At 38.6% G+C, this 6,000-nt stretch overlaps 1 pseudogene; it reads left to right on the top strand.

Moving 5' to 3' along the window:
• Positions 1-2,515: 2,515 nt before the first annotated feature.
• On the top strand, positions 2,516-3,923 carry LOC133073048 (elongation factor 1-alpha 1-like; annotated as a pseudogene).
• The last annotated feature ends 2,077 nt before the right edge of the window (positions 3,924-6,000 follow it).

Raw genomic sequence — 6,000 nt, 5'->3', positions numbered from 1 at the left:
TGGGAACACAGTTCAGTCTGTAGCAGATGGTACATGGTAAGGACCTGCCTGTAAGCAGCTGAGAACTGTCCCTGCTTGATACCTAGCAGGAAAACAACCACCTCAGTCCTATAACTTCTAGGAATTAAACCCATTAAGTTTGGAAGAGGATCCTGAGGCCAAGATGAGAAACATAAGTATGGCTTAACTCAATGATTTTAGCCGAGTGAGACCCTGAGCATAATGTTTAGCCCAGTGAAATGCAAAGAATAATTGTTCCCAGATTTCCTACCTACAGACATAATGAAAATAAATAGATGTTTTTTAAGCTGCTGAGTTTGGGATAATTTGTTATGCAGCAAGAGAAAATAATGCATGCAGCTCATATTTTGGCTTGTGTGATATTTCATCAAAAAGTAGTTACCCAACAGTGACAATTCTAGATATGATGTGCTTAGAAAAACTGTAAATGTCTTCAATGATATCCTGAACTTAAAGGTGGTTTTGAAAATGGAGTGGCTTCTTCCCTAATATCTCTCTCCTGATTCTTTATTCATCAAACATATGCATAATATTTTCATGGGGTAGTTACTGGGGACTGCAGTGTAAAAAAGCTATCATCTTGTACTCATGGAAATCAATATATAAAATCTATCTTGAATGATATAATATAAACTTAATCTTTGCCTTATAACTCATATTTTAATGTGTATGATTGCATTAGCTATGTTTCATTCCTAAACTCAATCAGTTCAATATAAAAATTAATTGTATTTAACTAACCACAGCTTAGTAAAATGGAAAAGTAAAAAACAGACTAATTCAGACCTTCATTAAGTGCACCAGTCAATAATTTCTACAAAAATTTATTCTTGAGAGTCATTTGGACAGTTGAGAAATTGTTATGACTTTAGGTGCATGAAAGCTAGCCTTGAAGAAGCTACCTCTCCACAAACTTCCATTCCAGTAACATTATTAAAATTAATCCAAGAGCATTAGGAAATGTCTCCAAAAGTATCTGCTTATGCCACAGGTCATGGAAAGAGAGAAACCAGCACTAGCAGTTTTTACCACAAGATTATAGGGCAGAATCGGTAAATATGAATCCAACTCAGGAGAGTAGTGATAAGATATCACAAACTGACCATTCTGCAGATGGTTTAGAGAGCAACTGGTTCAGATAATAATCAGAAAATGGAGAACACTGGTAGGATCAGGGGAATACAAGTAACTGGGATAAAAAAGGTAGAATTTCATTCCTTCAGGATATAAAGATTTATTAATTATAAAAAAAAAAAAAAGTAGAGTAAAAACTCGAGGAGGAGGGGGTGTTTTACAAAGCTAAAGAAGAAGCACGTTAAAATGCTTCTTGTCTTACCAATGGATGGAATATCAAGAGAAGTGAATCTATTTGAAATTAATTTTACGCTAATTACATTTAGAATGGTACTTGGTTAGAGAGAAGGCTTCCCTTGTCTCTTGTGGCTCAGCTGGTAAGGAATACGACTGCAGTGCACGAGACCTGGGTTCGATCCCTGGGTTGGGAAGGTCCCCTGGAGAAGGGAAAAGCTACCCAGTCCAGTATTCGGGCCTGGAGAACTCCACGGAATGCACAGTCCATGGAGTTGCAAAGAGTCAGACACGACTCTGTGACTTTCATTTTCGCTTTCACTTGGTTAGAGAAACTGAACACAGAGAAGAATGTCTACTACTAATTTATTTTGCATGGTTGTAATAATGTAAACTCTATTTGTCGCCTTACATTTTTTGACTTCGCCTAATGACAGAGCTTCCCAGGTGGCCCTAGTGGTAAAAAAAAACCTATCTCCCAATTTAGGTGAGACATAAAACAAACCCGTTTGATTCCTGGATCAGGAAGGTCCCCTGGAGAAGGGAATGGCAATCCACTCCAGTAATCTTTTTTTGGCTAATTTGTTTATTTTTTAAATGAAGGATAATTGCTTTACAGAATTTTGTTGTTTTCTGTCAAACCTTAACATGAATCAGCTTCCCTCTTAACCCTCCCTCCCATCTCCCTCCACTGGAGAATCCCACGGACAGAGGAGCCTGGCAACCTATAGTCCATAGGGGCGTACAGAGTCGGACAGGACTGAAGGGACTTAGCACATCACAGCAAGGACAGAGAATAAATATAATGATGTGTGACTTTCAGATGAGAAGTAAAATGACATCAAACTTTAAAAGGTAAAAGTGTACATAATATAAGATACTGAATTACAAGTGAAGTATTATAGAAGACTGTTGTTACTCTTATTTCAGATGGAAATCAAGAAAACAATGATACAAAGGAAAAACATAGGACTATAGCATATTTTCCGAAAGTTTAGAGGTAACAAAAAAATTAAGATCATATTAAACTGTAAATATCATTCATTGGTGGTGTGAATCGCAAGTGGAAATGGAAAGTACTTAAAGGAATTGAGTCCCGATCTTTGTAAAGAATAAATAACTTTTTTGCAACAGATTTGCTGCCAGGACACAGGTGTCATGAAAACCCCATTAAACCTAAGCAAAAATGGGAAAGGAAAAGACCCACATCATCATCGTTGTCACTAGACACGTAGATTCAGGGAAGTCTAGCATGACTGGCCATCTGACCTACAAATGTGGAGGGATTGACAAGAAAACAGTTAAAAAGTTCAAGAAGGAGGCTGATGAGATGGGAAAGGGCTCTTCCGTATATGCCTGGGTCTTAGACAAACTAAAAGCTGAATGTGAGTTAGGTATCACCACTGATATTTCTCTGTGGAAATTTGAGAACCAGCAAGCACTACGTGGCCATCATTGATGTCCCAGGACACAGGGACTTCATCAAATACATGATCCCAGGCTGGATGTGCTGTCCTGATTGTTGCTGCTGGTGCTGGTGAATTTGAAGCCGGTATCTCCAAGAAAGGGCAGACCCGTGAGCATGTCCTTCTGGCTTTCACTCTGGGTGTGAAACAACTAATTGTTGGGGTTAACAAAATGGATTCCACCGAGCCACCCTAAAGCCAGAAGAGATAGGAGGAAATTGTTAAGGAAGTCAGCACCTACATTAAGAAAATAGGCTACAACCTCGACACAGTAGCATTTGTGCCAATTTCTGGCTGGAATGGTGACAACATGCTGGAGCCAAGTGTTAACATGCCATGGTTCAAGGGGTGGAAAGTCACCCACATGGATGTCAACGCCAGTGGAACCACCCTGCTTGAAGCTCTGGATTGCATCCTGCCACCAGCTTGCCCAACTGACCAGCCCTTGTATTTGACCCGCCAAGATATCTATAAAATTGGTGGCATCAGTGCTACCCCTATGGGTTGAGCGGAGACTGGTGTTCTCATACCTGGCCTGGTAGTCACCTTTGCTCTAGTCATTGTAACAACTGAAGTGAAGTCTGATGAAATGCACCATGAAGCATTGAGTGAAGCCCTTCCTGGGGAGTGTGGACTTCCATGTCAAGAACGTGTCTGTCAGAGATGTCCGTCATAACATTGTGGCTGGCAACAGCAAAAATGACCCACCAGTGGAAGCAGCTGGCTTCACAGCTCAGGTGATTATTTTGAACCATCCAGGCTAAATCAGTGCTGGATAGGCCCCTGTGTGGGATTGTCACACAGTTCATATTGCTTGCAAATTTGCTAAGATGAAGGAGGAGATTTATCATTGCTCTGGGGAAAAGCTGGAAGATGGCCCCAAACTCTTGAAATTTGGTGATGCTGCCATCGTTGATGTGGTTCCTGGCCAGCCCATGTGTTTTAAGAAGTTTTCTGACTCTCCTCCCCTGGGCCTTTTTGCTGTATGTCACATGAAACCGACAATTGCTGTGGGGTCATCCAAGCAGTGGACAAGAAGGCAGCTGGAGCTGCAAGGTCACCAAGTCTGCCCAGAAAGCTCAGAGGCTAAATGAATATTATTCCCAATACCTGCCACCCCAGTCTTAATCAGTGGTGGAAGAATGGTCTCAGAACTGTTTGTCTCAACTGGTCATTGGAGTTTAATAGTAAAAGACTGGTTAATGATAACAATATATTGTCAAACCTTCAGAAGGAAAGGAGAATGGTTTATGGGCCATATGTTTTGTATGCAGCAGCTTTAAGTTATTAATTTTTAAAATTAATACTTTTTAATGGAAGCAACTTGACCAAAAATCTGTCACAGTGTTTGAGATCCATTAAAAAAAAAAAAAAGTTTAATGAGAAACCTGTGTCTGGACCTACTATATAGCATGGGGAACTCCACACAGTGCTATGTAATGGTCTATATGGGGAAAGAATCTAAAAAAGAGGGGATATATGTATAACTGATTCACTTTGCTGTATACGTGAAACTACACAACATTTTAAGTCAACTATACTCCAATAAAAATTTTTAAAATAATAATAATAATAATAAAGAAACCTGTGTCTTATATTGGGCAACTTTGTAACTTCCTATAGCATTACTTTGGAAAGAATTGCTCATAACCTATTTCTGGTGAAACAGTTTTCTATTTATGGGTTTGTAGTTCTAAAGTGGAGCTTCAGGTTTGTTAACCTTGTGTTGAGAACTCATCTATTTTAAGAAACATCTTGAGAAACATTGGTGTAACACTTTATAGGTTAGGATAGATGAGTAAAGAATAGCTGTTTTATATGTAAACAAATGTGTAAGGTTAGATTCTATAGTATAAAACTCCTGTTGCATATAAAGTTTTGTGATTACATAAATACTGAGTAAATTTATGTCAAATTTTAGTTACCCAGTTATGAGAATGTGCATTCACATTTTTTTTCCATTTATTTTTATTAGTTGGAGGCTAATTACTTTACAACATTTCAGTGGGTTTTGTCATACATTGACGGGAATCAGATTTACATGTATTCCCCATCCTGATCCCCCCTCCCACCTCCCTCTCTACCCGATCCCTCTTGGTCTTCCCAGTGCACCAGGCCCGAGCACTTGTCTCATGCATCCAGCCTGAGCTGGTGATCTGTTTCACTATAGATAATATACATGTTTCGATGCTGTTCTCTTGAAACATCCCACCCTCGCCTTCTCCCACAGAGTCCAAAAGTCTGTTCTATACATCTGTGTCTCTTTTTCTGTTTTGCATATAGGGTTATCATTACCATCTTTCTAAATTCCATATATATGTGTTAGTATGCTCTAATGTTCTTTATCTTTCTGCCTTACTTCACTCTGTATAATGGGCTCCAGTTTCATCCACCTCATTAGAACTGATTCAAATGAATTCTTTTTAATGGCTGAGTAATATTCCATGGTGTATATGTACCACAGCTTCCTTATCCATTCATCTGCTGATGGGCATCTAAGTTGCTTTCATGTCCTGGCTATTATAAACAGTGCTGTGATGAACATTGGGGTGCACGTGTCTCTTTCAGATCTGTTTTCCTCGGTGTGTACACCTTATCTTCGACAAAGGAGACAAGGATATACAATGGAAAAAAGACAACCTCTTTAACAAGTGGTGCTGGGAAAACTGGTCAACCACTTGTAAAAGAATGAAACTAGAACACTTTCTAACACCATACACAAAAATAAACTCAAAATGGATTAAAGATCTGAATGTAAGACCAGAAACTATAAAACTCCTAGAGGAGAACATAGGCAAAACACTGTCCGACATAAATCACAGCAGGATCCTCTATGACCCACCTCCCAGAATATTGGAAATAAAAGCATTCACATTTATAATATTTAAGTAGCTAATCTAAAATATGAGGCTTAAACAGTATTGAGCATTGCCTTGCCAGAGTTAATTGTATCCAGATTCTAGGAAAAATAAAAGTTGCTGGAAACTAAAAAAAAAAAAAAAAAGAATAAATTTGGGTAAAGTTATGATTAAAAATTAGAGATATACAAAATAAACCATTTATTTTAAAATACCTGATTAAGAATCTACAAATAGGGACCTTTGGAAGCGAACATCCAAGATGGCTCCCAAAGATTCTCATGTGCTCGGTAGTGTTAATTCATACTGAATAAGATTGATGTAATCAATGAACTATTGTGCCAACA

Source organism: Dama dama, chromosome 18 (genome assembly GCF_033118175.1).
Source record: "Dama dama isolate Ldn47 chromosome 18, ASM3311817v1, whole genome shotgun sequence".
In the NCBI taxonomy this organism is placed as follows: Eukaryota; Metazoa; Chordata; class Mammalia; order Artiodactyla; family Cervidae; genus Dama; species Dama dama.
The sequence above is the reverse complement of the archived record's forward strand: the minus strand, read 5'-3'. Positions and strand labels throughout refer to the sequence as shown.